The 27310-nt window shown below is 48.5% G+C and overlaps 65 non-coding genes across 65 annotated transcripts; all 65 read right to left on the bottom strand.

Moving 5' to 3' along the window:
• Positions 1–925: 925 nt before the first annotated feature.
• Positions 926–999, bottom strand: Trnai-aau (transfer RNA isoleucine (anticodon AAU)). The gene has a single exon. It is a non-coding gene; the product is annotated as a tRNA-Ile (tRNA).
• Positions 1000–1097: 98 nt separating this feature from the next.
• Positions 1098–1171, bottom strand: Trnai-aau (transfer RNA isoleucine (anticodon AAU)). Its single transcript has one exon. It is a non-coding gene; the product is annotated as a tRNA-Ile (tRNA).
• A 98-nt stretch (positions 1172–1269) lies between these two features.
• Trnai-aau (transfer RNA isoleucine (anticodon AAU)) lies at positions 1270–1343 on the bottom strand. Its single transcript has one exon. It is a non-coding gene; the product is annotated as a tRNA-Ile (tRNA).
• Positions 1344–1441: 98 nt separating this feature from the next.
• Positions 1442–1515, bottom strand: Trnai-aau (transfer RNA isoleucine (anticodon AAU)). Its single transcript has one exon. It is a non-coding gene; the product is annotated as a tRNA-Ile (tRNA).
• Positions 1516–2297: 782 nt separating this feature from the next.
• On the bottom strand, positions 2298–2371 carry Trnai-aau (transfer RNA isoleucine (anticodon AAU)). Its single transcript has one exon. It is a non-coding gene; the product is annotated as a tRNA-Ile (tRNA).
• Positions 2372–2811: 440 nt separating this feature from the next.
• Trnai-aau (transfer RNA isoleucine (anticodon AAU)) lies at positions 2812–2885 on the bottom strand. The gene has a single exon. It is a non-coding gene; the product is annotated as a tRNA-Ile (tRNA).
• Positions 2886–3325: 440 nt separating this feature from the next.
• Positions 3326–3399, bottom strand: Trnai-aau (transfer RNA isoleucine (anticodon AAU)). The gene has a single exon. It is a non-coding gene; the product is annotated as a tRNA-Ile (tRNA).
• Positions 3400–8391: 4992 nt separating this feature from the next.
• Positions 8392–8465, bottom strand: Trnai-aau (transfer RNA isoleucine (anticodon AAU)). Its single transcript has one exon. It is a non-coding gene; the product is annotated as a tRNA-Ile (tRNA).
• Positions 8466–8563: 98 nt separating this feature from the next.
• On the bottom strand, positions 8564–8637 carry Trnai-aau (transfer RNA isoleucine (anticodon AAU)). The gene has a single exon. It is a non-coding gene; the product is annotated as a tRNA-Ile (tRNA).
• A 98-nt stretch (positions 8638–8735) lies between these two features.
• On the bottom strand, positions 8736–8809 carry Trnai-aau (transfer RNA isoleucine (anticodon AAU)). The gene has a single exon. It is a non-coding gene; the product is annotated as a tRNA-Ile (tRNA).
• Positions 8810–8907: 98 nt separating this feature from the next.
• On the bottom strand, positions 8908–8981 carry Trnai-aau (transfer RNA isoleucine (anticodon AAU)). The gene has a single exon. It is a non-coding gene; the product is annotated as a tRNA-Ile (tRNA).
• A 98-nt stretch (positions 8982–9079) lies between these two features.
• On the bottom strand, positions 9080–9153 carry Trnai-aau (transfer RNA isoleucine (anticodon AAU)). Its single transcript has one exon. It is a non-coding gene; the product is annotated as a tRNA-Ile (tRNA).
• A 98-nt stretch (positions 9154–9251) lies between these two features.
• On the bottom strand, positions 9252–9325 carry Trnai-aau (transfer RNA isoleucine (anticodon AAU)). The gene has a single exon. It is a non-coding gene; the product is annotated as a tRNA-Ile (tRNA).
• Positions 9326–9423: 98 nt separating this feature from the next.
• Positions 9424–9497, bottom strand: Trnai-aau (transfer RNA isoleucine (anticodon AAU)). Its single transcript has one exon. It is a non-coding gene; the product is annotated as a tRNA-Ile (tRNA).
• Positions 9498–9595: 98 nt separating this feature from the next.
• Positions 9596–9669, bottom strand: Trnai-aau (transfer RNA isoleucine (anticodon AAU)). Its single transcript has one exon. It is a non-coding gene; the product is annotated as a tRNA-Ile (tRNA).
• A 98-nt stretch (positions 9670–9767) lies between these two features.
• Trnai-aau (transfer RNA isoleucine (anticodon AAU)) lies at positions 9768–9841 on the bottom strand. The gene has a single exon. It is a non-coding gene; the product is annotated as a tRNA-Ile (tRNA).
• Positions 9842–9939: 98 nt separating this feature from the next.
• Trnai-aau (transfer RNA isoleucine (anticodon AAU)) lies at positions 9940–10013 on the bottom strand. Its single transcript has one exon. It is a non-coding gene; the product is annotated as a tRNA-Ile (tRNA).
• Positions 10014–10111: 98 nt separating this feature from the next.
• Positions 10112–10185, bottom strand: Trnai-aau (transfer RNA isoleucine (anticodon AAU)). The gene has a single exon. It is a non-coding gene; the product is annotated as a tRNA-Ile (tRNA).
• A 98-nt stretch (positions 10186–10283) lies between these two features.
• On the bottom strand, positions 10284–10357 carry Trnai-aau (transfer RNA isoleucine (anticodon AAU)). Its single transcript has one exon. It is a non-coding gene; the product is annotated as a tRNA-Ile (tRNA).
• Positions 10358–10455: 98 nt separating this feature from the next.
• Trnai-aau (transfer RNA isoleucine (anticodon AAU)) lies at positions 10456–10529 on the bottom strand. The gene has a single exon. It is a non-coding gene; the product is annotated as a tRNA-Ile (tRNA).
• Positions 10530–10627: 98 nt separating this feature from the next.
• Trnai-aau (transfer RNA isoleucine (anticodon AAU)) lies at positions 10628–10701 on the bottom strand. Its single transcript has one exon. It is a non-coding gene; the product is annotated as a tRNA-Ile (tRNA).
• Positions 10702–10799: 98 nt separating this feature from the next.
• On the bottom strand, positions 10800–10873 carry Trnai-aau (transfer RNA isoleucine (anticodon AAU)). The gene has a single exon. It is a non-coding gene; the product is annotated as a tRNA-Ile (tRNA).
• A 98-nt stretch (positions 10874–10971) lies between these two features.
• Positions 10972–11045, bottom strand: Trnai-aau (transfer RNA isoleucine (anticodon AAU)). Its single transcript has one exon. It is a non-coding gene; the product is annotated as a tRNA-Ile (tRNA).
• A 98-nt stretch (positions 11046–11143) lies between these two features.
• Trnai-aau (transfer RNA isoleucine (anticodon AAU)) lies at positions 11144–11217 on the bottom strand. The gene has a single exon. It is a non-coding gene; the product is annotated as a tRNA-Ile (tRNA).
• A 98-nt stretch (positions 11218–11315) lies between these two features.
• On the bottom strand, positions 11316–11389 carry Trnai-aau (transfer RNA isoleucine (anticodon AAU)). The gene has a single exon. It is a non-coding gene; the product is annotated as a tRNA-Ile (tRNA).
• Positions 11390–11487: 98 nt separating this feature from the next.
• Positions 11488–11561, bottom strand: Trnai-aau (transfer RNA isoleucine (anticodon AAU)). Its single transcript has one exon. It is a non-coding gene; the product is annotated as a tRNA-Ile (tRNA).
• A 98-nt stretch (positions 11562–11659) lies between these two features.
• Trnai-aau (transfer RNA isoleucine (anticodon AAU)) lies at positions 11660–11733 on the bottom strand. Its single transcript has one exon. It is a non-coding gene; the product is annotated as a tRNA-Ile (tRNA).
• A 98-nt stretch (positions 11734–11831) lies between these two features.
• Positions 11832–11905, bottom strand: Trnai-aau (transfer RNA isoleucine (anticodon AAU)). Its single transcript has one exon. It is a non-coding gene; the product is annotated as a tRNA-Ile (tRNA).
• A 98-nt stretch (positions 11906–12003) lies between these two features.
• On the bottom strand, positions 12004–12077 carry Trnai-aau (transfer RNA isoleucine (anticodon AAU)). Its single transcript has one exon. It is a non-coding gene; the product is annotated as a tRNA-Ile (tRNA).
• Positions 12078–12175: 98 nt separating this feature from the next.
• On the bottom strand, positions 12176–12249 carry Trnai-aau (transfer RNA isoleucine (anticodon AAU)). The gene has a single exon. It is a non-coding gene; the product is annotated as a tRNA-Ile (tRNA).
• Positions 12250–12347: 98 nt separating this feature from the next.
• Trnai-aau (transfer RNA isoleucine (anticodon AAU)) lies at positions 12348–12421 on the bottom strand. The gene has a single exon. It is a non-coding gene; the product is annotated as a tRNA-Ile (tRNA).
• A 98-nt stretch (positions 12422–12519) lies between these two features.
• On the bottom strand, positions 12520–12593 carry Trnai-aau (transfer RNA isoleucine (anticodon AAU)). The gene has a single exon. It is a non-coding gene; the product is annotated as a tRNA-Ile (tRNA).
• A 98-nt stretch (positions 12594–12691) lies between these two features.
• Trnai-aau (transfer RNA isoleucine (anticodon AAU)) lies at positions 12692–12765 on the bottom strand. The gene has a single exon. It is a non-coding gene; the product is annotated as a tRNA-Ile (tRNA).
• A 98-nt stretch (positions 12766–12863) lies between these two features.
• On the bottom strand, positions 12864–12937 carry Trnai-aau (transfer RNA isoleucine (anticodon AAU)). The gene has a single exon. It is a non-coding gene; the product is annotated as a tRNA-Ile (tRNA).
• A 98-nt stretch (positions 12938–13035) lies between these two features.
• On the bottom strand, positions 13036–13109 carry Trnai-aau (transfer RNA isoleucine (anticodon AAU)). Its single transcript has one exon. It is a non-coding gene; the product is annotated as a tRNA-Ile (tRNA).
• A 98-nt stretch (positions 13110–13207) lies between these two features.
• On the bottom strand, positions 13208–13281 carry Trnai-aau (transfer RNA isoleucine (anticodon AAU)). Its single transcript has one exon. It is a non-coding gene; the product is annotated as a tRNA-Ile (tRNA).
• Positions 13282–13379: 98 nt separating this feature from the next.
• On the bottom strand, positions 13380–13453 carry Trnai-aau (transfer RNA isoleucine (anticodon AAU)). The gene has a single exon. It is a non-coding gene; the product is annotated as a tRNA-Ile (tRNA).
• A 98-nt stretch (positions 13454–13551) lies between these two features.
• Trnai-aau (transfer RNA isoleucine (anticodon AAU)) lies at positions 13552–13625 on the bottom strand. The gene has a single exon. It is a non-coding gene; the product is annotated as a tRNA-Ile (tRNA).
• Positions 13626–13723: 98 nt separating this feature from the next.
• Trnai-aau (transfer RNA isoleucine (anticodon AAU)) lies at positions 13724–13797 on the bottom strand. The gene has a single exon. It is a non-coding gene; the product is annotated as a tRNA-Ile (tRNA).
• A 1892-nt stretch (positions 13798–15689) lies between these two features.
• Positions 15690–15763, bottom strand: Trnai-aau (transfer RNA isoleucine (anticodon AAU)). Its single transcript has one exon. It is a non-coding gene; the product is annotated as a tRNA-Ile (tRNA).
• A 98-nt stretch (positions 15764–15861) lies between these two features.
• Trnai-aau (transfer RNA isoleucine (anticodon AAU)) lies at positions 15862–15935 on the bottom strand. Its single transcript has one exon. It is a non-coding gene; the product is annotated as a tRNA-Ile (tRNA).
• Positions 15936–16033: 98 nt separating this feature from the next.
• Trnai-aau (transfer RNA isoleucine (anticodon AAU)) lies at positions 16034–16107 on the bottom strand. The gene has a single exon. It is a non-coding gene; the product is annotated as a tRNA-Ile (tRNA).
• A 98-nt stretch (positions 16108–16205) lies between these two features.
• Positions 16206–16279, bottom strand: Trnai-aau (transfer RNA isoleucine (anticodon AAU)). Its single transcript has one exon. It is a non-coding gene; the product is annotated as a tRNA-Ile (tRNA).
• A 98-nt stretch (positions 16280–16377) lies between these two features.
• Positions 16378–16451, bottom strand: Trnai-aau (transfer RNA isoleucine (anticodon AAU)). Its single transcript has one exon. It is a non-coding gene; the product is annotated as a tRNA-Ile (tRNA).
• Positions 16452–16549: 98 nt separating this feature from the next.
• On the bottom strand, positions 16550–16623 carry Trnai-aau (transfer RNA isoleucine (anticodon AAU)). Its single transcript has one exon. It is a non-coding gene; the product is annotated as a tRNA-Ile (tRNA).
• A 98-nt stretch (positions 16624–16721) lies between these two features.
• Trnai-aau (transfer RNA isoleucine (anticodon AAU)) lies at positions 16722–16795 on the bottom strand. Its single transcript has one exon. It is a non-coding gene; the product is annotated as a tRNA-Ile (tRNA).
• Positions 16796–16893: 98 nt separating this feature from the next.
• On the bottom strand, positions 16894–16967 carry Trnai-aau (transfer RNA isoleucine (anticodon AAU)). The gene has a single exon. It is a non-coding gene; the product is annotated as a tRNA-Ile (tRNA).
• A 98-nt stretch (positions 16968–17065) lies between these two features.
• Trnai-aau (transfer RNA isoleucine (anticodon AAU)) lies at positions 17066–17139 on the bottom strand. Its single transcript has one exon. It is a non-coding gene; the product is annotated as a tRNA-Ile (tRNA).
• A 98-nt stretch (positions 17140–17237) lies between these two features.
• Positions 17238–17311, bottom strand: Trnai-aau (transfer RNA isoleucine (anticodon AAU)). The gene has a single exon. It is a non-coding gene; the product is annotated as a tRNA-Ile (tRNA).
• Positions 17312–22156: 4845 nt separating this feature from the next.
• Positions 22157–22230, bottom strand: Trnai-aau (transfer RNA isoleucine (anticodon AAU)). Its single transcript has one exon. It is a non-coding gene; the product is annotated as a tRNA-Ile (tRNA).
• Positions 22231–22327: 97 nt separating this feature from the next.
• Positions 22328–22401, bottom strand: Trnai-aau (transfer RNA isoleucine (anticodon AAU)). The gene has a single exon. It is a non-coding gene; the product is annotated as a tRNA-Ile (tRNA).
• A 97-nt stretch (positions 22402–22498) lies between these two features.
• Positions 22499–22572, bottom strand: Trnai-aau (transfer RNA isoleucine (anticodon AAU)). Its single transcript has one exon. It is a non-coding gene; the product is annotated as a tRNA-Ile (tRNA).
• Positions 22573–22670: 98 nt separating this feature from the next.
• Positions 22671–22744, bottom strand: Trnai-aau (transfer RNA isoleucine (anticodon AAU)). The gene has a single exon. It is a non-coding gene; the product is annotated as a tRNA-Ile (tRNA).
• A 97-nt stretch (positions 22745–22841) lies between these two features.
• On the bottom strand, positions 22842–22915 carry Trnai-aau (transfer RNA isoleucine (anticodon AAU)). The gene has a single exon. It is a non-coding gene; the product is annotated as a tRNA-Ile (tRNA).
• Positions 22916–23012: 97 nt separating this feature from the next.
• Trnai-aau (transfer RNA isoleucine (anticodon AAU)) lies at positions 23013–23086 on the bottom strand. The gene has a single exon. It is a non-coding gene; the product is annotated as a tRNA-Ile (tRNA).
• A 97-nt stretch (positions 23087–23183) lies between these two features.
• Positions 23184–23257, bottom strand: Trnai-aau (transfer RNA isoleucine (anticodon AAU)). Its single transcript has one exon. It is a non-coding gene; the product is annotated as a tRNA-Ile (tRNA).
• Positions 23258–23355: 98 nt separating this feature from the next.
• On the bottom strand, positions 23356–23429 carry Trnai-aau (transfer RNA isoleucine (anticodon AAU)). Its single transcript has one exon. It is a non-coding gene; the product is annotated as a tRNA-Ile (tRNA).
• Positions 23430–23527: 98 nt separating this feature from the next.
• On the bottom strand, positions 23528–23601 carry Trnai-aau (transfer RNA isoleucine (anticodon AAU)). Its single transcript has one exon. It is a non-coding gene; the product is annotated as a tRNA-Ile (tRNA).
• A 98-nt stretch (positions 23602–23699) lies between these two features.
• Trnai-aau (transfer RNA isoleucine (anticodon AAU)) lies at positions 23700–23773 on the bottom strand. The gene has a single exon. It is a non-coding gene; the product is annotated as a tRNA-Ile (tRNA).
• A 98-nt stretch (positions 23774–23871) lies between these two features.
• Trnai-aau (transfer RNA isoleucine (anticodon AAU)) lies at positions 23872–23945 on the bottom strand. The gene has a single exon. It is a non-coding gene; the product is annotated as a tRNA-Ile (tRNA).
• Positions 23946–24043: 98 nt separating this feature from the next.
• Positions 24044–24117, bottom strand: Trnai-aau (transfer RNA isoleucine (anticodon AAU)). The gene has a single exon. It is a non-coding gene; the product is annotated as a tRNA-Ile (tRNA).
• Positions 24118–24215: 98 nt separating this feature from the next.
• Positions 24216–24289, bottom strand: Trnai-aau (transfer RNA isoleucine (anticodon AAU)). Its single transcript has one exon. It is a non-coding gene; the product is annotated as a tRNA-Ile (tRNA).
• A 98-nt stretch (positions 24290–24387) lies between these two features.
• Trnai-aau (transfer RNA isoleucine (anticodon AAU)) lies at positions 24388–24461 on the bottom strand. Its single transcript has one exon. It is a non-coding gene; the product is annotated as a tRNA-Ile (tRNA).
• A 97-nt stretch (positions 24462–24558) lies between these two features.
• On the bottom strand, positions 24559–24632 carry Trnai-aau (transfer RNA isoleucine (anticodon AAU)). The gene has a single exon. It is a non-coding gene; the product is annotated as a tRNA-Ile (tRNA).
• A 97-nt stretch (positions 24633–24729) lies between these two features.
• Trnai-aau (transfer RNA isoleucine (anticodon AAU)) lies at positions 24730–24803 on the bottom strand. The gene has a single exon. It is a non-coding gene; the product is annotated as a tRNA-Ile (tRNA).
• Positions 24804–27310: the final 2507 nt, after the last annotated feature.

Raw genomic sequence — 27310 nt, 5'->3', positions numbered from 1 at the left:
ATCAAATCCACCACCGTTGTATCTTCCACGGCAGCGTTGTATCTTCTGACGCAATTATCCGCATCATGGCCGAAGCTTCTGCAGCATTTGCACCATGGAGTCCTGCACATCTTCCTCAAGTGACCAACTCTTTTGAATCTTAGACACATCGACGGTCTTCCTGGGATGTCGATAAGCATTTGACCACTGAGGATTTTCATAATGTGCGGTATGCTGTCCACGGAAACACCGTCACGCAGAACCATCCTCACCTTCCTTGTTGTAGTCTCCGCTCCTGCGAAGCTAGTTGACCTCCACCTCTCCCTTTCTATGTTTTCCACCTTTCCGAAGGCATTAAGCACGCTGGTTAGAGCCTGATCCGAAATGTGCAAAGGAAGCCAATGCACAGATATCAAGAGCTCCTTTTGATTTGGGTCAATGACGACACACTTGTTGCTTTTCACGCTAATTTGCCCCTTCGCAACCAGTTTTTCTTTAGGCAGTCTAGTATGCAGCGTGAGGGCCCAAACATGATTGTACAAATAAGCTCCAAACTGGGACACGTCTGCTTTATCAATCACGCTAAACACTCCTTCAGCAAAATCGTCTGCGCGATAAGGCCTCCCTGCTGGGTCCGCATGAAGGAAAACAGTGTTGAGTGAAACATTACCGGTTGGCAGTGTGGGCAGTAGAAGTCTGTAGTTCTCGTTCGACGAAATCACTGGCGAATCTTTCGAGGTATCCCGGCTAGGCTTAGCCGTGTTAGGGTTAACCGCTCCACCGGAGCTCATATCGCTCACGTCCGTATCGCTTGAAAGCCGGAAGTGAACTGACTGAGCTAGCAGGCCTCGGTTGCTCGTCCCTACGCGTGTCATCAAAATATGGTCATTACGCTGCTATAGAATGAAAACCTACTCCCGACAAAAGACAACGAATGGCGTTCGTATGCCCTGCACAGGGATCGAACCTCTGGCCTCCGCGTTATTAGCACGGCGCTCTAACCAACTGAGCTAGCAGGCCTCGGTTGCTCGTCCCGACGCGTGTCATCAAAATATGGTCATTACGCTGCTATAGAATGACAACCTACTCGCGACAAAAGAGAACGAATAGCGTTCTCATGTCCTGCACAGGGATCGAACCTGTGGCCTCCGCGTTATTAGCACGGCGCTCTAACCAACTGAGCTAGCAGGCCTCAGTTGCTCGTCCCTACGCCTGTAATAAAAAAATGGTCATTACGCTGCTATAGAATGACAACCTACTCGGGACAAAAGACAAGGAATAGCGTTCTTATGGCCTGCACAGGGATCGAACCTGTGGCCTCCGCGTTATTAGCACGGCGCTCTAACCAACTGAGCTATCAGGCCTCGGTTGCTCGTCCCGACGCGTGTCATCAAAATATGGTCATTACCTTGCTATAGAATGAAAACCTACTCGCGACAAAAGACAACGAATGGCGTTCCTATGGCCTGCACAGGGATCGAACCTGTGGCCTCCGCGTTATTAGCACGGCGCTCTAACCAACTGAGCTAGCAGGCCTCGGTTGCTTGTCACTACGCGTGTCATCAAAATATGGTCATTACGCTGCTATAGAATGAAAACCTACTCACGACAAAAGACAACGAATAGCGTTCTTATGGCCTGCACAGGGATCGAACCTGTGGCCTCCGCGTTATTAGCACGGCGCTCTAACCAACTCACCTAGCAGGCCTGGTTGGTCGACCCGACGCGTGTCATCAAAATATGGTCATTACGCTGCTATAGAATGAAAACCTACTCACGACAAAAGACAACGAATAGCGTTCTTATGGCCTGCACAGGGATCGAACCTGTGGCCTCCGCGTTATTAGCACGGCGCTCTAACCAACTCACCTAGCAGGCCTGGTTGGTCGACCCGACGCGTGTCATCAAAATATGGTCATTACGCTGCTATAGAATGAAAACCTACTCACGACAAAAGACAACGAATAGCGTTCTTATGGCCTGCACAGGGATCGAACCTGTGGCCTCCGCGTTATTAGCACGGCGCTCTAACCAACTCACCTAGCAGGCCTGGTTGGTCGACCCGACGCGTGTCATCAAAATATGGTCATTACGCTGCTATAGAATGAAAACCTACTCACGACAAAAGACAACGAATAGCGTTCTTATGGCCTGCACAGGGATCGAACCTGTGGCCTCCGCGTTATTAGCACGGCGCTCTAACCAACTCACCTAGCAGGCCTGGTTGGTCGACCCGACGCGTGTCATCAAAATATGGTCATTACGCTGCTATAGAATGAAAACCTACTCGCGACAAAAGACAACGAATGGCGTTCTTATGGCCTGCACAGGGATCGAACCTGTGGCCTCCGCGTTATTAGCACGGCGCTCTAACCAACTGAGCTAGCAGGCCTCGGTTGCTTGTCACTACGCGTGTCATCAAAATATGGTCATTACGCTGCTATAGAATGAAAACCTACTCACGACAAAAGACAACGAATAGCGTTCTTATGGCCTGCACAGGGATCGAACCTGTGGCCTCCGCGTTATTAGCACGGCGCTCTAACCAACTCACCTAGCAGGCCTGGTTGGTCGACCCGACGCGTGTCATCAAAATATGGTCATTACGCTGCTATAGAATGAAAACCTACTCACGACAAAAGACAACGAATAGCGTTCTTATGGCCTGCACAGGGATCGAACCTGTGGCCTCCGCGTTATTAGCACGGCGCTCTAACCAACTCACCTAGCAGGCCTGGTTGGTCGACCCGACGCGTGTCATCAAAATATGGTCATTACGCTGCTATAGAATGAAAACCTACTCACGACAAAAGACAACGAATGGCGTTCTTATGGCCTGCACAGGGATCGAACCTGTGGCCTCCGCGTTATTAGCACGGCGCTCTAACCAACTGAGCTAGCAGGCCTCGGTTGCTCGTCCCCACGCGTGTCATCAAAATATGGTCACTACGCTGCTATAGAATGAAAACCTACTCGCGACAAAAGTCAACGAATGGCGTTCTTATGGCCTGCACAGGGATCGAACCTGTGGCCTCCGCGTTATTAGCACGGCGCTCTAACCAACTCACCTAGCAGGCCTGGTTGGTCGACCCGACGCGTGTCATCAAAATATGGTCATTACGCTGCTATAGAATGAAAACCTACTCACGACAAAAGACAACGAATAGCGTTCTTATGGCCTGCACAGGGATCGAACCTGTGGCCTCCGCGTTATTAGCACGGCGCTCTAACCAACTCACCTAGCAGGCCTGGTTGGTCGACCCGACGCGTGTCATCAAAATATGGTCATTACGCTGCTATAGAATGAAAACCTACTCACGACAAAAGACAACGAATGGCGTTCTTATGGCCTGCACAGGGATCGAACCTGTGGCCTCCGCGTTATTAGCACGGCGCTCTAACCAACTGAGCTAGCAGGCCTCGGTTGCTCGTCCCCACGCGTGTCATCAAAATATGGTCACTACGCTGCTATAGAATGAAAACCTACTCGCGACAAAAGTCAACGAATGGCGTTCTTATGGCCTGCACAGGGATCGAACCTGTGGCCTCCGCGTTATTAGCACGGCGCTTCAACCAACTGATATAGCAGGCTTTTTTTTTTAACCTTTATTATCATGGTTCAATACACAACAAGTCACATTCTAAAATCCCACTCTCGCTTCCGCCGGAGCGACATTCAAAAATAAAAGGGGTTGGATATTAATAGTATGCCACTTCTGCAGTTAAAATAGGCTCACATGTCTTCTGTGAAGTTTATTGCAAAATTCCCTTAGCCAGTCGGGTACGTTTTTCTTCGCCTCAGCTGCCTGTCGTAGCTCTCTTAATTCCTGTCTTAAAAACACTATTGGTGGCTGCAACGGCTCCTCATTTCTGTCTTTCATTCGGACTTTCCATATACAAAAAAGTGCGATAACACACAAGACATCATATCTAAATCCTCTTTTTCCACTTAATGGCAAAAACCTCATGGTATGCGGGTTCAGATTGAGGTCCTTCCTAAGCATGTCACTCAAGTCACTCCATAAGAACTGGGCTTCCGTGCAATAAAGAAAGACGTGCTCTATCGTCTCTGGGGCCCTGCAGAAACGACAGTTCACTGTCCAAGGAACAAAAAACCCCTTATCTTGCAACCACGTCTTCACCGGCAAGGTTCTTGTATGTAATTTAAAAAAGAAAGTTTTGATTTCCGGTTTGATTGGCATCTTCTTAACACGTTTTAGAATATTTCTGCCCGGCCATGCCTTTGGTATTTGTCGGTACATTGGCTCAGGGAACAACACATCAACGAGGTCTGCCGCTAACTGTTTTTTTGTCACTTTGAATATATACTCCTTCGAAAACCTTCCCAAAAGAAACTTCATGCTTGCAACAACCTCAGCATAAAACGCACTGGTCGCCACATTCAGATATCTACCAAAATTCGTGACTTCCGGTAACAATTCATGACCAACACTTTGAATTACAATTCTTAGAAATGGATGTTTGCTCTCTCTAAAGAACCCAAGTCTCATAACTAGTTGCTTAATAAACAAGTGGCACAAACTCAATCCGCCATCTTCAACTCTACGAAACAAGTTTTCTCTGCGCATAGATTCGAACGTCGAGTTCCATACAAAGACAGCGAATATTCTATGGAAAACCTGAATATTCTTTCGTGAGCATTGCAGTACATGTAGCATGTATATCAGTTTTGCGGCGAGAAAGGTGTTGCACACAACCGCCCTGTGAAAAATTGACATTCTTGCCTCCTTGATAATATTTGCGTGCCGTTTTACTTTTGTTGCCAGTTGTCGCCACACACTATTTGTGTTTTTGCTGCAGTCTAGAGGAATGCCTAAGTATGTGGCCGGTGTACTTTGCCATGTTATACCCTCGAATTCAGCTGGAATTGTACACCACATTCCAGACCATATACCTACGGATTTTTCCTTATTTATCTCTGCCCCCGACACTTTACAATATTCGTCGATCTCATACATCACGGCACTAACGCTCCTCTTATCTTCCGCTAAGAATACTAGATCATCAGCGTATGCTAAGACTTTCACTTCAATATCAGATAGTTTGTACCCTGTTATACAATCATTCAATATCACACTCCGGCACAGGGGTTCTAAATAAATGTCAAACAATAGCGGGGATAAGGGGCATCCTTGGCGAACTGAAGAGTGTAGCTGCACTGGTTTGCTGCACTGATTGTTCACAATGAGTCTGGTCGCTACACTTGTGTAACACAGTCTGATGCGTTGTATAAAAATTGGTCCGAAATTCATCGCTTTCAATACTGTAAACAAAAAGGAATGACAGACCCTATCGAAAGCCTTTTTCAAGTCCGCCTGCAGCACAGCTACCTGATGTCCTTCCAATCGACTAATGTCAAATATAGTCCGTAGCACGTGGATGTTTGTTTGTATTGTTCTCCCTTTAATTGCGCAGGTTTGATGATCTCCAATTAGATTTGCCACACAGCCCTGTAATCTCGCTGCTAACACCTTTGAATACACATTGTAGTCCACATCACAGAGTGTTATTGGTCTATAGTCGGTCACTTTTGGCACTGTTCCATCCGGCACTTTCTTTGGTATTAGCACTGTATGTGATCTTCTAAAGGATGGTGAGAGCATCTCTTCTTCTTCAGCTTCAAGAAACACTTGTAGTAGTATTCATGCGATGTGATCTGCATACTTTATGTAGAGATCGGCCCCAATGCCATCCGGTCCAGGTGCTCGGTTTTTTCTTTAGTGTCCGTATTGCTTCTTTTACCTCGGAAAGGCTTATCGGCTTTTCCAAGTTATCCTGTTCTTCTTTAGACAGACTCGATAAGATATTTTCTAATTTTTCCTTCACTGCTGGGTTTGTTGTGCCTCTTGATTGGCCTATCAGGTTATTGTAGTATGTTTCGAAGCAAGCTCGTATATTATTCTTCCTTGTTCTTCAATCTCGGTGATTTGCTTCCTGGCCGTATACTCTTTTTCTTTGCGCACGTACCTCTTACTAGGCGTTTCATCGGGCAAGTAATATTGCGTCCTTGATCTGATTTTTGCACCTTCATATATGTGCTCTGCTATCAGGTTCATCTCTAGCTTTATCCTGGCCATGTCTTCCGAAAATTTTCCTGGCTGTCTTGATTCCATATGCATTACGTTCACTAGTGCCTTTTCAAGCTCTTTCTGACGGTGGTTTCTTTGGAAGGCCAAAATGTTGCTCCGCTGTATTGCAAAGGCTCGCAATTTCAGTTTAAACTCTTCCCACGGCACTATCCAGCTACCTTTTCCTGTGATTATTTCGATGATCCCGTTCTTTACGAAGTCGTCAAATTCCTGATCTTCGAGCAAAGCCGTGTTAAATTTCCACAGCTGCCACCCAGTACGATCCCGTTTTTCTGTAGGAGCCTGGCCCAACGATGCCATAACCAGACAGTGATCACTGAAATACGTTGGATGTACCTTATATTGCATGGATGTACCTTGGTGAGCTTGTAGTTGCACAGTAAATTCTATCCAGTCTAGCGTGTGCAGTACCTTGAAAATGTGTATAAAGGACACGTCTTTGAGGTATTTCTTCCGCTACATCCAACATCCCGTAGTCTTCGAGTATCCCCTTAAGTACTTCAATACTTCGGTCGTTGCCCATTTGTTGGTTACTTCGGTCTCTTTTGTTTAGCGTACAGTTGAAATCTCCCAATAGCACCGTTTTATATACATCACTCATGTAGCTTCTTGGACTTAAAAAGAACGCTGTTCTCTCTTGCGTTTCATTGGGGACATAAACGTTTATAAATCGCCAAATTTCGTTGTTAATCAGAACATCTAGCATTGCAATTCGGCCTTTGTCATCCACTGCATGTGATATTGGTACAAAACAGTCTAGCTTTCTCAGCATCAGCAGACAACCCGCTGATAATCCCTCGGCGTGACTTACGACAACATCGTAAGACTTGATAAAGCAGCTAGATACGAGAGAATCTGCTTCTTTCTGTGTGCTGATCTTCGTTTCTTGCACTGCAAGTACGTCTATTTCAGGAAAATTTTCAAGATAACGTTTCAACTGATATTGTTTCTTCCTTGAGTTCAGTCCCCTTATGTTTAGTGTTGCGACAGTTATGGCTCTCTCCATGGTGTTGTTACGGCGCCGTTGAGAGACTTTACGCTATGTTGACTATGTTGCTAGAAAGCCCATATCGTCTAGTTGCGATGCGTCCACTTGTGTTGGCAGTGGCCTCAACATGTCGTTAGCAGTGGAATTTCCTTTTTTCCTTTTCACCATCTTCCACTCCCGCTCTGTGTTCGTTGCGTCTGTTACAGGCGATTCTTTATTTTCGCCTTTCCTTTTAAATGCTATATCCCCTTCATACATTTCTTCATCCCTTTCTGTTTCCTCGTTTCTGTCAAGCTGTTGTTCTACTTGACTCTCCTTTTCTACTTCACATTCCTCCCGGCTTTGATCTTCTGCTCTATTTGTTTCGCTGACTTCTTCACCTTCCAGAATATACAGTTCTGCCCCAACTTCGTTCGCTTTCCTTGCCCGCGACGCATATGTTTTGACACATTCCTCCTCCTGGTGTCCAAATGTACGACACGTCCTACACCAAGGAGTGTGGCACTGTTTTCTGATATGCCCGGTTTGCTTACACCTCAAGCACATTGGCGGTCTTCCTGGTACAGCTACGAGGACCCGGCACCCTGCGATGTACATTTGATGCGGTAGGTTATCAGCTGAAGAGTCATCTTTTAGACAGATAGTTGCTTGCCGCGTAGTTGAATCAACGCCTTCAAAAAACGAAGCTTTCCACTTCTCTCGTCGCATATCGGTAACCATTCCATATGTCTCGAAGGCTTTATGCACTTCCTCGTCTGGCACGTTACCAGGAAGCCAATGTATTTTCACGTCAATTTTTTTTCGGTTAGGGTCTATGATAACACATCGTTGTCCCTTTACAGTCAGTTCTTTTCGAGCAAGCAGTTTTTCCTTCTCAGCAACGCTATGAAACGTGATTGCCCACACGTGATTGTACTGAAATACGCCGAATGTAGCAACGTCTTCTCTTTTCACTAAGCCTTGCAGCGTTTGGCCAAAATGATTAACGTTGTACGGTCTTCCTTCGGGTTTCGCGTGCAAAAAAAGCGTATTGCGTGAAACGGTACCTGTAGGCACAGCTGGCATGATGATCCTGTATTCCATGTTGTCTTTCAAAACACGTTTTCCTTCTTCAACCCGGCTAGGCTTAGCCATACTGCCTACTACGGCAGAGCCCGGAACACCTGCGTCCGCACTCATCGACAGCCGGATGTAGACTCCACTGATATAGCAGGCCTCGGTTGCTCGTCCCTACGCGTGTCATCAAAATACGGTTATTACGCTGATATAGAATGAAAACCTACTCGCGACAAAAGACAACGAATGGCGTTCTTATGGCCTGCACAGGGATCGAACCAGTGGCCTCCGCGTTATTAGCACGGCGCTCTAACCAACTAAGCTAGCAGGCCTCGGTTGCTCGTCCCGACGCGTGTCATCGAAATATGGTCATTACGCTGCTATAGAATGAAAACCTACTCGCGACAAAAGACAACGAATGGCGTTCTTATGGCCTGCACAGGGATCGAACCTGTGGCCTCCGCGTTATTAGCACGGCGCTCTAACCAACTGAGCTAGCAGGCCTCGGTTGCTCGTCCCGACGCGTGTCATCGAAATATGGTCATTACGCTGCTATAGAATGAAAACCTACTCGCGACAAAAGACAACGAATGGCGTTCTTATGGCCTGCACAGGGATCGAACCTGTGGCCTCCGCGTTATTAGCACGGCGCTCTAACCAACTGAGCTAGCAGGCCTCGGTTGCTCGTCCCGACGCGTGTCATCGAAATATGGTCATTACGCTGCTATAGAATGAAAACCTACTCGCGACAAAAGACAACGAATGGCGTTCTTATGGCCTGCACAGGGATCGAACCTGTGGCCTCCGCGTTATTAGCACGGCGCTCTAACCAACTGAGCTAGCAGGCCTCGGTTGCTCGTCCCGACGCGTGTCATCGAAATATGGTCATTACGCTGCTATAGAATGAAAACCTACTCGCGACAAAAGACAACGAATGGCGTTCTTATGGCCTGCACAGGGATCGAACCTGTGGCCTCCGCGTTATTAGCACGGCGCTCTAACCAACTGAGCTAGCAGGCCTCGGTTGCTCGTCCCGACGCGTGTCATCGAAATATGGTCATTACGCTGCTATAGAATGAAAACCTACTCGCGACAAAAGACAACGAATGGCGTTCTTATGGCCTGCACAGGGATCGAACCTGTGGCCTCCGCGTTATTAGCACGGCGCTCTAACCAACTGAGCTAGCAGGCCTCGGTTGCTCGTCCCGACGCGTGTCATCGAAATATGGTCATTAAGCTGCTATAGAATGAAAACCTACTCGCGACAAAAGACAACGAATGGCGTTCTTATGGCCTGCACAGGGATCGAACCTGTGGCCTCCGCGTTATTAGCACGGCGCTCTAACCAACTGAGCTAGCAGGCCTCGGTTGCTCGTCCCGACGCGTGTCATCGAAATATGGTCATTAAGCTGCTATAGAATGAAAACCTACTCGCGACAAAAGACAACGAATGGCGTTCTTATGGCCTGCACAGGGATCGAACCTGTGGCCTCCGCGTTATTAGCACGGCGCTCTAACCAACTGAGCTAGCAGGCCTCGGTTGCTCGTCCCGACGCGTGTCATCGAAATATGGTCATTACGCTGCTATAGAATGAAAACCTACTCGCGACAAAAGACAACGAATGGCGTTCTTATGGCCTGCACAGGGATCGAACCTGTGGCCTCCGCGTTATTAGCACGGCGCTCTAACCAACTGAGCTAGCAGGCCTCGGTTGCTCGTCCCGACGCGTGTCATCGAAATATGGTCATTACGCTGCTATAGAATGAAAACCTACTCGCGACAAAAGACAACGAATGGCGTTCTTATGGCCTGCACAGGGATCGAACCTGTGGCCTCCGCGTTATTAGCACGGCGCTCTAACCAACTGAGCTAGCAGGCCTCGGTTGCTCGTCCCGACGCGTGTCATCGAAATATGGTCATTACGCTGCTATAGAATGAAAACCTACTCGCGACAAAAGACAACGAATGGCGTTCTTATGGCCTGCACAGGGATCGAACCTGTGGCCTCCGCGTTATTAGCACGGCGCTCTAACCAACTGAGCTAGCAGGCCTCGGTTGCTCGTCCCGACGCGTGTCATCGAAATATGGTCATTAAGCTGCTATAGAATGAAAACCTACTCGCGACAAAAGACAACGAATGGCGTTCTTATGGCCTGCACAGGGATCGAACCTGTGGCCTCCGCGTTATTAGCACGGCGCTCTAACCAACTGAGCTAGCAGGCCTCGGTTGCTCGTCCCGACGCGTGTCATCGAAATATGGTCATTAAGCTGCTATAGAATGAAAACCTACTCGCGACAAAAGACAACGAATGGCGTTCTTATGGCCTGCACAGGGATCGAACCTGTGGCCTCCGCGTTATTAGCACGGCGCTCTAACCAACTGAGCTAGCAGGCCTCGGTTGCTCGTCCCGACGCGTGTCATCGAAATATGGTCATTACGCTGCTATAGAATGAAAACCTACTCGCGACAAAAGACAACGAATGGCGTTCTTATGGCCTGCACAGGGATCGAACCTGTGGCCTCCGCGTTATTAGCACGGCGCTCTAACCAACTGAGCTAGCAGGCCTCGGTTGCTCGTCCCGACGCGTGTCATCGAAATATGGTCATTACGCTGCTATAGAATGAAAACCTACTCGCGACAAAAGACAACGAATGGCGTTCTTATGGCCTGCACAGGGATCGAACCTGTGGCCTCCGCGTTATTAGCACGGCGCTCTAACCAACTGAGCTAGCAGGCCTCGGTTGCTCGTCCCGACGCGTGTCATCGAAATATGGTCATTACGCTGCTATAGAATGAAAACCTACTCGCGACAAAAGACAACGAATGGCGTTCTTATGGCCTGCACAGGGATCGAACCTGTGGCCTCCGCGTTATTAGCACGGCGCTCTAACCAACTGAGCTAGCAGGCCTCGGTTGCTCGTCCCGACGCGTGTCATCGAAATATGGTCATTACGCTGCTATAGAATGAAAACCTACTCGCGACAAAAGACAACGAATGGCGTTCTTATGGCCTGCACAGGGATCGAACCTGTGGCCTCCGCGTTATTAGCACGGCGCTCTAACCAACTGAGCTAGCAGGCCTCGGTTGCTCGTCCCGACGCGTGTCATCGAAATATGGTCATTAAGCTGCTATAGAATGAAAACCTACTCGCGACAAAAGACAACGAATGGCGTTCTTATGGCCTGCACAGGGATCGAACCTGTGGCCTCCGCGTTATTAGCACGGCGCTCTAACCAACTGAGCTAGCAGGCCTCGGTTGCTCGTCCCGACGCGTGTCATCGAAATATGGTCATTAAGCTGCTATAGAATGAAAACCTACTCGCGACAAAAGACAACGAATGGCGTTCTTATGGCCTGCACAGGGATCGAACCTGTGGCCTCCGCGTTATTAGCACGGCGCTCTAACCAACTGAGCTAGCAGGCCTCGGTTGCTCGTCCCGACGCGTGTCATCGAAATATGGTCATTAAGCTGCTATAGAATGAAAACCTACTCGCGACAAAAGACAACGAATGGCGTTCTTATGGCCTGCACAGGGATCGAACCTGTGGCCTCCGCGTTATTAGCACGGCGCTCTAACCAACTGAGCTAGCAGGCCTCGGTTGCTCGTCCCGACGCGTGTCATCGAAATATGGTCATTACGCTGCTATAGAATGAAAACCTACTCGCGACAAAAGACAACGAATGGCGTTCTTATGGCCTGCACAGGGATCGAACCTGTGGCCTCCGCGTTATTAGCACGGCGCTCTAACCAACTGAGCTAGCAGGCCTCGGTTGCTCGTCCCGACGCGTGTCATCGAAATATGGTCATTACGCTGCTATAGAATGAAAACCTACTCGCGACAAAAGACAACGAATGGCGTTCTTATGGCCTGCACAGGGATCGAACCTGTGGCCTCCGCGTTATTAGCACGGCGCTCTAACCAACTGAGCTAGCAGGCCTCGGTTGCTCGTCCCGACGCGTGTCATCGAAATATGGTCATTAAGCTGCTATAGAATGAAAACCTACTCGCGACAAAAGACAACGAATGGCGTTCTTATGGCCTGCACAGGGATCGAACCTGTGGCCTCCGCGTTATTAGCACGGCGCTCTAACCAACTGAGCTAGCAGGCCTCGGTTGCTCGTCCCGACGCGTGTCATCGAAATATGGTCATTAAGCTGCTATAGAATGAAAACCTACTCGCGACAAAAGACAACGAATGGCGTTCTTATGGCCTGCACAGGGATCGAACCTGTGGCCTCCGCGTTATTAGCACGGCGCTCTAACCAACTGAGCTAGCAGGCCTCGGTTGCTCGTCCCGACGCGTGTCATCGAAATATGGTCATTACGCTGCTATAGAATGAAAACCTACTCGCGACAAAAGACAACGAATGGCGTTCTTATGGCCTGCACAGGGATCGAACCTGTGGCCTCCGCGTTATTAGCACGGCGCTCTAACCAACTGAGCTAGCAGGCCTCGGTTGCTCGTCCCGACGCGTGTCATCGAAATATGGTCATTACGCTGCTATAGAATGAAAACCTACTCGCGACAAAAGACAACGAATGGCGTTCTTATGGCCTGCACAGGGATCGAACCTGTGGCCTCCGCGTTATTAGCACGGCGCTCTAACCAACTGAGCTAGCAGGCCTCGGTTGCTCGTCCCGACGCGTGTCATCGAAATATGGTCATTACGCTGCTATAGAATGAAAACCTACTCGCGACAAAAGACAACGAATGGCGTTCTTATGGCCTGCACAGGGATCGAACCTGTGGCCTCCGCGTTATTAGCACGGCGCTCTAACCAACTGAGCTAGCAGGCCTCGGTTGCTCGTCCCGACGCGTGTCATCGAAATATGGTCATTAAGCTGCTATAGAATGAAAACCTACTCGCGACAAAAGACAACGAATGGCGTTCTTATGGCCTGCACAGGGATCGAACCTGTGGCCTCCGCGTTATTAGCACGGCGCTCTAACCAACTGAGCTAGCAGGCCTCGGTTGCTCGTCCCGACGCGTGTCATCGAAATATGGTCATTAAGCTGCTATAGAATGAAAACCTACTCGCGACAAAAGACAACGAATGGCGTTCTTATGGCCTGCACAGGGATCGAACCTGTGGCCTCCGCGTTATTAGCACGGCGCTCTAACCAACTGAGCTAGCAGGCCTCGGTTGCTCGTCCCGACGCGTGTCATCGAAATATGGTCATTACGCTGCTATAGAATGAAAACCTACTCGCGACAAAAGACAACGAATGGCGTTCTTATGGCCTGCACAGGGATCGAACCTGTGGCCTCCGCGTTATTAGCACGGCGCTCTAACCAACTGAGCTAGCAGGCCTCGGTTGCTCGTCCCGACGCGTGTCATCGAAATATGGTCATTACGCTGCTATAGAATGAAAACCTACTCGCGACAAAAGACAACGAATGGCGTTCTTATGGCCTGCACAGGGATCGAACCTGTGGCCTCCGCGTTATTAGCACGGCGCTCTAACCAACTGAGCTAGCAGGCCTCGGTTGCTCGTCCCGACGCGTGTCATCGAAATATGGTCATTAAGCTGCTATAGAATGAAAACCTACTCGCGACAAAAGACAACGAATGGCGTTCTTATGGCCTGCACAGGGATCGAACCTGTGGCCTCCGCGTTATTAGCACGGCGCTCTAACCAACTGAGCTAGCAGCCCTTTTTTTTGTCATTTTGTTTTATTTTCATGAAATTTATAAAACACGACCTGTGTGTTTTTCTAGTAAAAAGAACACATTGTGCTGTCGACTGTTGACGGTGGCTCTGCCGACCTGGTGCTTATTTTCTCTTTTTCCCCGGCATTACACTGTTCTTCATCCAACATCCGAATGTTTTTGGCTGGAGCTGCCTAATTATAGGCTGAAGTTCTTCCCATTTTCGTTCATCACGAAGCCTCTCCTTCCCTATTAGTGAGAGCGTCCAGCAAAGCTTCCCTTTCAGGTAGATAACCGGCGACTGCACCCCTGCATGACACTCTACCCGCGCCGTCCTCGACTTCCATAAAGCATGTAGCCCGGCCATTAGTATAACACATTGCACTTCGGCGTGCTCTTTGTTCGAGCAGTTGAGGAACTTCAGCAATTCATATGTGATTTCCTCGTGGACCTGCAGGGACGCTCGCAGATCACTCCAGAAAAGTAGGGCGTTTTTGCAATCGTAGAAAATGTGCCGGAGGGTTTCTGATTGGCCGCACAGATCGCAGTTTGCTTCCCGTGGCATGAAGAAACCCTTTGCTTCCATCCACTGTTTAGTAGGCAGTACCTCTATATGGAAGCTGACGAAGAAGTCCTTCGTCCCTGTTGGCACAGGAAGATGCCTGATACGTTTCAGGACATCTTGTTGCATCAAGTGCGTGAAAGGTTGACGGTAGAGTGGCGGTGGAAACGCGTTGGACACCGTGTCCCAATACAGCGTCTTCCTGTTCACAGAGGCCAGGTAGTCCCACGAGAACCGCTCCAACAGGAACTTAATGCTCTGCCTTATGCTCTTATAGAATTTTAGCGCGGACGCTTCTGTTGCATATGCCTGGGTGGTGACCATCCACTGCTGAAGGTATCGCGATCCCAAAGTTTGCATAGCAGCTCGTAGCTCTGGTGTCTTTTGGTCTCTGGAGTAAATGAAAAACTGAACCGTGATTTTTAGTTCCAGGTTGATCAAACCCAAACCACCAGATTGAATGGGCCAGTATGTATTCGTCCGTCGCTTCGCTCAAACTTTGAATACCACACATAAGTGGCGCAGATTCGGTGGAATCACTGCGTAGTTGTTGCATCAATGCAGGTTGCTTGAGCCGAATAAAGGATGGCTGGAAGAAGGACAGTATTGCAGATGTAGCTGCGATGCAGGAGTGACAATTCCCTCCCTCTGTACGGCTGCAATTTTCCCTGCAGCGCGTTCACCTTGTTGTTTCATTTCTCTTCATCAGTTGTGTAGGGGTCCAGTTTAACACCCAGGTATTTGCCCAGTTCCGTTGAACATTCGAAGCCCATAAATCTATCTGGCGCACTGTCCCATTCTCCGACAAAAGCGCATTTCGACTTGGCGATGTTTACCGCAGCTCCGGATACTTGACAGAAGGCCTCGAAGATAGCGAGCGTTGTCTTTATCTCTCCTGAATTTGAGCAGATAACTGCAATATCGTCAGCGAAAGCTAAGAGCTTGATTTCCTGCTGCGCTAGATTCATTCCGGTGATTTCCTTGTTCTGCAGGATGAAACGACAAAGCGGTTCCAGGTAGAGTGAAAAAAGGGGTGGAGATAAAGGGCAGCCTTGACGAACCGATTTAGTGACACTGAACTTTGGTCCCACGTTTCCATTGACGATCAGTTGCGCTGAGATGTCATTGTAACAGACTTCCGTCCAGCGCTCGAGGTCTTCTCCTATGCCAACCCATCGCAGGAGATCGAAAAGGAATTTGTGGCGTACCCGATCGAGCGCTACTGAGCTAGCAGCCCCCAGTTGCTCGTCCCGACGCGTGTCATCGAAATATGGTCATTACGCTGCTATAGAATGAAAACCTACTCGCGACAAAAGACAACGAATGGCGTTCTTATGGCCTGCACAGGGATCGAACCTGTGGCCTCCGCGTTATTAGCACGGCGCTCTAACCAACTGAGCTAGCAGACATCGGTTGCTCGTCCCGACGCGTGTCATCGAAATATGGTCATTACGCTGCTATAGAATGAAAACCTACTCGCGACAAAAGACAACGAATGGCGTTCTTATGGCCTGCACAGGGATCGAACCTGTGGCCTCCGCGTTATTAGCACGGCGCTCTAACCAACTGAGCTAGCAGGCCTCGGTTGCTCGTCCCGACGCGTGTCATCGAAATATGGTCATTACGCTGCTATAGAATGAAAACCTACTCGCGACAAAAGACAACGAATGGCGTTCTTATGGCCTGCACAGGGATCGAACCTGTGGCCTCCGCGTTATTAGCACGGCGCTCTAACCAACTGAGCTAGCAGGCCTCGGTTGCTCGTCCCGACGCGTGTCATTGAAATATGGTCATTACGCTGCTATAGAATGAAAACCTACTCGCGACAAAAGACAACGAATGGCGTTCTTATGGCCTGCACAGGGATCGAACCTGTGGCCTCCGCGTTATTAGCACGGCGCTCTAACCAACTGAGCTAGCAGGCCTCGGTTGCTCGTCCCGACGCGTGTCATCGAAATATGGTCATTACGCTGCTATAGAATGAAAACCTACTCGCGACAAAAGACAACGAATGGCGTTCTTATGGCCTGCACAGGGATCGAACCTGTGGCCTCCGCGTTATTAGCACGGCGCTCTAACCAACTGAGCTAGCAGGCCTCGGTTGCTCGTCCCGACGCGTGTCATCGAAATATGGTCATTACGCTGCTATAGAATGAAAACCTACTCGCGACAAAAGACAACGAATGGCGTTCTTATGGCCTGCACAGGGATCGAACCTGTGGCCTCCGCGTTATTAGCACGGCGCTCTAACCAACTGAGCTAGCAGGCCTCGGTTGCTCGTCCCGACGCGTGTCATCGAAATATGGTCATTACGCTGCTATAGAATGAAAACCTACTCGCGACAAAAGACAACGAATGGCGTTCTTATGGCCTGCACAGGGATCGAACCTGTGGCCTCCGCGTTATTAGCACGGCGCTCTAACCAACTGAGCTAGCAGGCCTCGGTTGCTCGTCCCGACGCGTGTCATCGAAATATGGTCATTACGCTGCTATAGAATGAAAACCTACTCGCGACAAAAGACAACGAATGGCGTTCTTATGGCCTGCACAGGGATCGAACCTGTGGCCTCCGCGTTATTAGCACGGCGCTCTAACCAACTGAGCTAGCAGGCCTCGGTTGCTCGTCCCGACGCGTGTCATCGAAATATGGTCATTACGCTGCTATAGAATGAAAACCTACTCGCGACAAAAGACAACGAATGGCGTTCTTATGGCCTGCACAGGCATCGAACCTGTGGCCTCCGCGTTATTAGCACGGCGCTTTAACCAACTGAGCTAGCAGGCCTCGGTTGCTCGTCCCGACGCGTGTCATCGAAATATGGTCATTACGCTGCTATAGAATGAAAACCTACTCGCGACAAAAGACAACGAATGGCGTTCTTATGGCCTGCACAGGGATCGAACCTGTGGCCTCCGCGTTATTAGCACGGCGCTCTAACCAACTGAGCTAGCAGGCCTTTTTTTTTTTTTTTTTTTTTTTTTAGACGTTTTTATTATTACTACAATATGTAAAACCCCCCTACATTTCTTCCCGTTCCTTGCTGGCTTCCGCCTTACAAACGAGTTGCTCCTCTCCTACCATACACCTGGCAACTGAGGTTGCCTTCACCGCGTTCGATCTTGCTTTGGACCTCCGCCCACAAACCCACCAAGTCCTCGTTTGGTAGCACAGTAATTGTCCATAACACCTTTTGCACAAACTTCTCCCACGCCGTTCCGTTTCCTTCACGACATTCAACATAGTCCATGCGATAGCTCCAGAGGGAATGTAGTGCAAGAATTAAAAAACTGTCCAGTGTGTCACCAAAATGCAGAAACTTCATGCGAGTCCAGTGCAGATCCATGTCCACGTCAATGAAATTCCTGAATGCACCCCAAAATTGTATGGCTCTTTTACACAGCAAGAACACATGAATGAGAGTCTCCTCTTCCTCGGGGCACACAACGCAGTTAAGGGACCAGGGAACTATGAAGCCTTTCCGTCTCATCCAGGTTTTAACCGGTAAGACCTCCCAATGGAACCGAAAGAAGAAATCCTTTGACCCTGTTGGGATCATTAGCCTTCTCACTTTCCTGAGCACGTCTTGTGAGCCGTAGGGTGGCTTACACTGTCTATACAACGGAGTTGGCGTAACTTTAGCTATAGTGTCCCAATACAGTCTTTTCCTTGAAACAGATACGAGATAATCCTGTGAGAAGAGGTCCTCAAAAAAGGATATTGCACTTGCTATTTCTTTATAGAAAGTTAAAGAGTGAATGTGGTGGCTTCTATCTTCAGATGTTACTGTCCACTTCCTGAGGTATACGCCGCCTAGAACTTGAAGTGCTGCTCTAAGGAACGGGTCTTTCTGTTCTCTGAAGTAAAAGAATCTTTGCACTCTTATCTTGATCGTTAGGTTTACGAGGCCTATGCCACCTTGCTTCAGGTTAAGGAAGAGGTTTGAACGTCTCATGCTTTCCATAGACGAACGCCAAATGAAAGTCGCACAAATCCTGTGGAACTTTGCTTGGAAGCGTTGATCAATGCTAGTACACTGAGCTGCGTAAAGTACAGCAGGGTACAACACTGCATTGCAAACGTGTGCCCTGTTGCTGAAAGACAAGTATCTGCTTTGCCAGGGGACCAGACTTCCACGTAGAAGGTTCATTTTTTGTGTCCACCACATGTTTAAGGTACCCTGCCCGTTGAAGGCAATACCCAAGTATTTTCCAATGCTTGTGGTCCAGGTGATTTGCATGAACTGCTCTGGTGTATATGTCCAATTCCCTAGCCAGGCTCCTGTTGATTTCCTCAAGTTCAACTCAGCTCCAGAAACCTTAGTGAATTCTTGAATGGTACCTACAGCTTCACATACTTGCAGTTTCGATGAGCAGATTATTGCGACGTCGTCCGCATATGCCAGAACGTTGACGTGCTCTGCACCGATCACTACACCTCTAATGTTCTTGTTCATAGCTAGCTTGCGGCACAGGGGTTCGAGGTACATGGCAAACAGAATAGGTGAAAGTGGGCAGCCTTGTCTGACGGAGGACCGGATCGGTATGCTTTTCCCGAGCTTTCCGTTTACCAAAAGCCGAGTGGTGACTTCATTATAACATATCTTGGTCCACCTACTCAGATAGTCCCCTACCCGACAATGCTGTAGAACAGCAAAGAGGAATCCGTGGTTAACTCTATCGAAGGCTTGTCTGAGATCCGTCTGGAGCACTGCAAACTGCTCAGAAGTACAGTTGGCTATTTCACAGACTGTTCTCATTACGTGGAGGTTTCTGGCAATGGATCTGCCGTGGAGACCGTATGGTTGATGATTTCCAATAATTCCCCGAAGAGCTGTTTCGAGTCTGCCCGCCAGAATTTTTGCTAAGATTTTGTAGTCCGTGCACAGAAGACTAATGGGTCGGTAGTCAGTGACGGATGGGTTCTCCTTGCCCTCTCTCTTTTTTGGAATCAGGACCGTGAGTGACTGTCTCATGCTTGGCGGTAACATTCCTCTTCTTAAAATGTCGTCGTACACAATTTTCAGTATACTGCATATCTGCTCAGAAAACACCTTGTAAAAACCTGCTCCAAACCCGTCAATCCCAGGAGACTTATTTCTTCCTAATTTTTTGATGACCTTGGTGATTTCTGCTTCCGTTATTTCTGCGTTGTTCGTTTCCATACATTCCTCATCTACTGTTGGTAAACCTTGTAACCAGGTTTCGTACTGCTTCCGGTCACTGTCCTTCTCTTGAAAAAGGCTGAGGTAATGTTTATAAAAGATATCTTCAATCTCGTTATCCTCCTTGACGATGCGCTCGCCTGTATCAATAAACTTGATAGCGTTGCCCTCTGCTCGTTCACGCTCCTTAAACCGGAAAATCGTAAATGGTGTTTCTTCACGTGCTAGTGTCTGCACCCTACTTCGTATGAGCGCTCCACGGTGTTTCTCTTCAAACAGTTTCTGAATTTCTTCCTTAACTTTCTTGATGTCTTCTTTAAAGAAGCCTGGGTGTTTACACTCAACCTCTGCCAAAGACGTCAGTGTCCGCATCAGATCCCTTATCCGCTGATTCCTTTCGAAGGCTCTTATTTGTGAATATTCAATGGCTTCTTTCCTTAACGCATGCTTAAATTCTTCCCAGGTCACGGCATTGACATTTCCTTCTTTCTGATATTCTTCTATCATACTTCTCATTTTGTCGCAGAAACTTTCTTCCTCCAGTATACTCTCATTCATCTTCCAGCAGGTTCTGCTCTCTTTTCCTACCCTGCTTGTACGGTTCTGACGTTGAACTGTCATGCTAACTAAAGAGTGGTCCGAAAAAAACTGTGGCTTTACTTGGTAGTTTCCAATCATAGGGAGAAGCAGCCCCGATGTATAGAACCTGTCGAGCCTTGCATGGGAGGTTCCTTGAAAATGCGTAAATTCGATATTACCTCCGGGCATTTTTTCCCCGACGTCGGTCAGGTCGGCATTCGTTGTGAGTTTTATCAGCTCCTTTCTGCTCACGTCACTCTTTACCTGCCTGTAACTGCAGTCCGCTTTCTTGAGAACACAGTTAAAGTCCTCACACAATATGACGTCCCATGATACGTTCACAAACTGACTCAGTGACGCGAAGAAGTCTTTTCTTTCCGTAGGTTCATTGGGTGCATATACAGAAATAAGCCGTATCATATTTTGCCGGAACAAAAAATCTACCACGCACAGCCGTCCGCTCTCGTCCAGCACGCAGTCCACCACCACCAAGCCTGCTTTCTTCCTAATAAGAATGAGAGTACCCGCACTTCCTCCTATCGCCGACGAGCAATAACACCAGAATCTTGACTGGAAAAAATTAACAAGTTCTCTTTCTTGCTCTATCGTTGCAATTTTAGTTTCTTGAAAGCATGCCACGTCGACCTTTTCAGCAGCTAACATGTTTCCAATCCAGTGCTTCCGTCTGCTTGATATCAGGCTGACGACATTAAGTGTTGCAAGTTTTATTTTCTTCTTTCTTATCATACTGCTATCTCGGCCGACAATCGCAATGCTGTTTACCATTAGAAGAAACCTGGGTCGTCCAGTTGTGACAACCCAACCTCTTGAAGGGGCAGCTGCCTCTCCAGCACCTGAACCTGCTTTACTTTCTTCTTCCCAGTAATATCAGATTTTCCCAAATGGCTTTCAACGGATCTGTCCAAAGTTTTCTCAATTTCAGCACCTTTCCTTTTTCCGGTCGACTCCTGTGAGCAGTCCATCTTTCGTTGTTCATCTGTCCTTTTGTCTTTGTGCGAAACATTTCCCTCCTCTTCTTGAAGTCCTATCGATGAGTTTCCTTGCGGTGGACCACTTTCTTCTGTGTGCGGGTATTTTTCCTTTTCACTTTGCAAGGTCGCCTCAGTATCTTGAATGTCCATTACCATCTCCTCGTTACTTTTCCTCGACGTGCCCTTTGTCATCGAAGCATAGGAGCGGACACAGTCTTCCGTTAGATGGCCGTAGCCCTTACAGCTACGACAGTAGTCTGTGCGACACTGACTGCGTATATGGCCTACCTGTTTACATCGTAGGCAGAGGGGAGGTTTTCCAGGGACCGACACCAGCACTGTCACACCCATTATCTTCAGTTGGTATGGGATGCTCTCCGAAGTTACACCATCGTGAAGCTGCACGGTGACGGAACGTGTCGTCGTCTCCACCCCCTCCAGACCCGCACAGTTCCACTTTTCCCGCACGATATCTGTAACCTTCCCGTACAATGACAGGCAACGACGAACCGCCTCGTCAGTCACATTCGTTGGCAGCCAATGCAGTTTAAACGTAACGTCATTGGAATTTGGGTCCACCACAACACACCGTCTTCCTTTGACTACCAGTTCGCCAAGTTGCCGGAATTTCTCTTTTGTCGTCTCCGAGTGGAAGGTAACCACCCACACATGATTGAAGAGGTACGAACCGAATCCCGCGATGTCCGCCTTGTTCACTGCCACTCCAAGAGGGGCTATGAAGTCTTGAACTTTATACGGCCTCCCATCAGGGTCCGCGTGCAGAAAAACAGTGTTACGTGAAATTTCGCCTTTTGGTAACGTAGGCATAATCATCCTGTAGGACTTCCGAGGCACAGTAGACGATTCATCCCGGCTAGGGTTAGCCGTAACAGCCGCTCCAACAGAGCTCATGTCGCACACAACCGGTTAGAACAAGCGCCGGAAGTGGAATGCAACTGAGCTAGCAGGCCTCGGTTGCTCGTCCCGACGCGTGTCATCGAAATATGGTCATTACGCTGCTATAGAATGAAAACCTACTCGCGACAAAAGACAACGAATGGCGTTCTTATAGCCTGCACAGGGATCGAACCTGTGGCCTCCGCGTTATTAGCACGGCGCTCTAACCAACTGAGCTAGCAGGCCTGGTTGCTCGACCCGACGCGTGTCATCAAAATATGGTCATTACGCTGCTATAGAATGAAAACCTACTCGCGACAAAAGACAACGAATGGCGTTCTTATGGCCTGCACAGGGATCGAACGTGTGGCCTCCGCGTTATTAGCACGGCGCTTTAACCAACTGAGCTAGCAGGCCTGGTTGCTCGACCCGACGCGTGTCATCGAAATATGGTCATTACGCTGCTATAGAATGAAAACCTACTCGCGACAAAAGACAACGAATGGCGTTCTTATGGCCTGCACAGGCATCAAACCTGTGGCCTCCGCGTTATTAGCACGGCGCTTTAACCAACTGAGCTAGCAGGCCTCGGTTGCTCGTCCCGACGCGTGTCATCAAAATATGGTCATTACGCTGCTATAGAATGAAAACCTACTCGCGACAAAAGACAACGAATGGCGTTCTTATGGCCTGCACAGGGATCGAACCTGTGGCCTCCGCGTTATTAGCACGGCGCTCTAACCAACTGAGCTAGCAGGCCTGGTTGCTCGACCCGACGCGTGTCATCAAAATATGGTCATTACGCTGCTATAGAATGAAAACCTACTCGCGACAAAAGACAACGAATGGCGTTCTTATGGCCTGCACAGGGATCGAACCTGTGGCCTCCGCGTTATTAGCACGGCGCTCTAACCAACTGAGCTAGCAGGCCTGGTTGCTCGACCCGACGCGTGTCATCAAAATATGGTCATTACGCTGCTATAGAATGAAAACCTACTCGCGACAAAAGACAACGAATGGCGTTCTTATGGCCTGCACAGGGATCGAACCTGTGGCCTCCGCGTTATTAGCACGGCGCTTTAACCAACTGAGCTAGAAGGCCTGGTTGCTCGACCCGACGCGTGTCATCGAAATATGGTCATTACGCTGCTATAGAATGAAAACCTACTCGCGACAAAAGACAACGAATGGCGTTCTTATGGCCTGCACAGGCATCGAACCTGTGGCCTCCGCGTTATTAGCACGGCGCTTTAACCAACTGAGCTAGCAGGCCTCGGTTGCTCGTCCCGACGCGTGTCATCGAAATATGGTCATTACGCTGCTATAGAATGAAAACCTACTCGCGACAAAAGACAACGAATGGCGTTCTTATGGCCTGCACAGGGATCGAACCTGTGGCCTCCGCGTTATTAGCACGGCGCTCTAACCAACTGAGCTAGCAGGCCTCGGTTGCTCGTCCCGACGCGTGTCATCGAAATATGGTCATTACGCTGCTATAGAATGAAAACCTACTCGCGACAAAAGACAACGAATGGGGTTCTTATGGCCTGCACAGGGATCGAACCTGTGGCCTCCGCGTTATTAGCACGGCGCTCTAACCAACTGAGCTAGCAGGCCTCGGTTGCTCGACCCGACGCGTGTCATCGAAATATGGTCATTACGCTGCTATAGAATGAAAACCTACTCGCGACAAAAGACAACGAATGGCGTTCTTATGGCCTGCACAGGGATCGAACCTGTGGCCTCCGCGTTATTAGCACGGCGCTCTAACCAACTGAGCTAGCAGGCCTCGGTTGCTCGACCCGACGCGTGTCATCGAAATATGGTCATTACGCTGCTATAGAATGAAAACCTACTCGCGACAAAAGACAACGAATGGCGTTCTTATGGCCTGCACAGGCATCGAACCTGTGGCCTCCGCGTTATTAGCACGGCGCTTTAACCAACTGAGCTAGCAGGCCTCGGTTGCTCGTCCCGACGCGTGTCATCGAAATATGGTCATTACGCTGCTATAGAATGAAAACCTACTCGCGACAAAAGACAACGAATGGCGTTCTTAGGGCCTGCACAGGGATCGAACCTGTGGCCTCCGCGTTATTAGCACGGCGCTCTAACCAACTGAGCTAGCAGGCCTCGGTTGCTCGTCCCGACGCGTGTCATCGAAATATGGTCATTACGCTGCTATAGAATGAGAACGTACTCGCGACAAAAGACAACGAATGGCGTTCTTATGGCCTGCACAGGGATCGAACCTGTGGCCTCCGCGTTATTAGCACGGCGCTCTAACCAACTGAGCTAGCAGGCCTCGGTTGCTCGTCCCGACGCGTGTCATCGAAATATGGTCATTACGCTGCTATAGAATGAAAACCTACTCGCGACAAAAGACAACGAAAGGCGTTCTTATGGCCTGCACAGGGATCGAACCTGTGGCCTCCGCGTTATTAGCACGGCGCTCTAACCAACTGAGCTAGCAGGCCTGGTTGCTCGACCCGACGCGTGTCATCAAAATATGGTCATTACGCTGCTATAGAATGAAAACCTACTCGCGACAAAAGACAACGAATGGCGTTCTTATGGCCTGCACAGGGATCGAACCTGTGGCCTCCGCGTTATTAGCACGGCGCTCTAACCAACTGAGCTAGCAGGCCTGGTTGCTCGACCCGACGCGTGTAATCAAAATATGGTCATTACGCTGCTATAGAATGAAAACCTACTCGCGACAAAAGACAACGAATGGCGTTCTTATAGCCTGCACAGGGATCGAACCCGTGGCCTCCGCGTTATTAACACGGCGCTCTAACCACCTGAGCTAGCAGGCCTTTTTTTTTCACCAGGTAATAACGTTTATTTACAAACATTAAAATAAGCTATGACTGTACAGTGTCAATGAGTGATGTATGATGAATGAATGATGCACACCGTAGCATCCAAATACACAGGATACAAAAAAATACATGGCACACAACACACAGGTTACACAGGTCACACACAGAGAGTAATAATTTACATAGAGGACAGCGATTCACACAGATGTTCTAACCACGGTGGTGCTTCCAAATGCTGCATGCAGCATAGCTTCAGCTGCGTTATTTCTACTTTAAAATACTGCTTGGCCGACGCCAATGGCTCTTCATTGCTGTCTGCATTACGCAGCTTCCACAAGCAATACATAGCTATCAACATGATGATATCGTAGCGTATATCTTCATTCGGATGTAAGGGTAGGAATCTGATTGTATGTGGGTTGAGAGAGGGGCGTTTATTCAGTACTTTAATCTGTATGTCGTCCCAGAAAACCTGTGCTTCCGTACAATCAAGAAAGATGTGGTCAACGGTTTCTGGGACTTTGCAAAACCTGCTGTTGACAGACCATGGAACATATATGCCTTTCTGTTCCAAGCATGCTCTCACAGAGAGCGTTGATGTATGAAGCTTGAAAAAGAATGTTTTCATATTCGGCTTTATGTGCATGCGTTTGACCCACTGTAAAACGTCCGCTCCAGGCCACTCAGACGGAATTTGCCTGTAAATTGGCACGGGAAACAAGGTATCTGTTAAATGGGCTGCCAACACTTTCTTTGAAACCGAAAAGAGGTAATCTGGGGTAAACCTGACTTTTAGAAAGTTGATGCAGTCCACGACCTTCTGATAAAACCCTGTCAACTGCAAGCCTTGTTCGTGGAAGCCAACATATATATCAGGCATATAGTTGTAGGCTACTGCTCTCTTCACGGCGTCTAATAGCGGATGCACAGACTGCCTATAAAACCAGAGTCTCATAATTAGCTGCTTTACAAACAAGTGCTGTAGACCTAAACCTCCATCCTTGACTTTCTTGAAAAGGTTTTCTCGACGCATTCTTTCAAATGTTGAGCACCCTATCGTGATGGCAAACACCCGATGGCATGCATGTACTATTTTACGGGAACACTGAAGTACTTGCAAAATGTATACCATTTTCGCCACCAAAACCACATTGCAAACTGAAGCCCGATGGAATATTGACAGTTCCTTTCTCATCTTATCAATTATTTCTGACCACATCCTGTTTGTGTTTCTACTTGCGTGTAATGGCACCCCCAGGTAGTCCATGTTGCTCGTCTGCCACTTGATATCGCAAAATATTTCTGGAGTTGAACCCCAAAGCCCACACCATACTCCTAAAGACTTCTCTTTGTTTACTTGAGCTCCAAAAGCTGCACAAAACAAGTCGACCTGCTCCATGATTTTTTCGACACTTATCTTATCTTTCACCAAGAACGCAACGTCATCTGCATACGCCACAACTTTAACTTCAACACCACCCAGCTGAAAGCCATGAACGTCATAGTGACAGATTACGTGTCTACACAACGGTTCTAAGTACAAATCGAAAAGTAAAGGACAACCTTGCCGGACCGAAGCTCCAAGTGCAATCGGGGTGCCAATGAATCTATTCACCACAAGGCTCGTTGCAACTAGTTTGGAGCACAACTGAATGCGATTTACAAACCTATCTCCCATGTTGACATGACGCAGCAATGCGAACAGGTATGTATGACAAACTCTAACGAAAGCTTTCGAAAGATCCAACTATAGCATCGCCACGTGCCCACCCTCATATCTGCACCAGTCCAACACCGTACGAACTAGATGTATATTGGTTTGTATTCTTCTATTCTTGATGGCACACGTTTGATGTTCCCCTACTAGATGGGGCAACACAAATTGCAGACGTGCAGCAAGCACTCTAGGGTAAATTTTGTAGTCAACATTGCAGAGGGTAATAGGCCTATAGTCAGTCACTTTGGGAGTGGACCCCTCAGCTATTTTCTTCGGGATTAATACAGTGGTCGACCTCCGAAAACAAAGAGAAAAAATGCCCTTTTCTTCCACTTCTCCATACAGATTAAGTAAAACAGGCGTGAGCAGCTCTACGTACTTCTTGTAGAACTCTGCTCCCAAGCCATCCGGCCCGGGACTGCGGTTGAAAGCTAACTCTTTGATTGCACACTGTATTTATGTTGCTTCAATGTCCGACCCTAACATTTCTTTCTCCTCCTCACTTAGCTGTGGCATGGTTGCAATGTACCTATTTATCAATCCCTCATCGACTTTTCGTGCTGTTTGTCCAAACAAGCGGTTGTAGTAATCGACGAATATCTCCCTCACTTTCTCAGAGTCACCCACTACTTTACCCCCGTGCTCTAAACTTTCAATGTGCCTACTACGTGTCTGCTTCCTCTCTGTTGCCAAATAGCTTTTGCTTGGCGTTTCATCCGGCAAATATCTCTTTGTTCGACATCTAACTCTTGCGCCTTCATACCTATGTTCGCTTAAAAGGTCA

Source organism: Ornithodoros turicata, chromosome 1 (assembly GCF_037126465.1).
Source record: "Ornithodoros turicata isolate Travis chromosome 1, ASM3712646v1, whole genome shotgun sequence".
Taxonomy (NCBI): Eukaryota; Metazoa; Arthropoda; class Arachnida; order Ixodida; family Argasidae; genus Ornithodoros; species Ornithodoros turicata.
The sequence above is the reverse complement of the archived record's forward strand: the minus strand, read 5'-3'. Positions and strand labels throughout refer to the sequence as shown.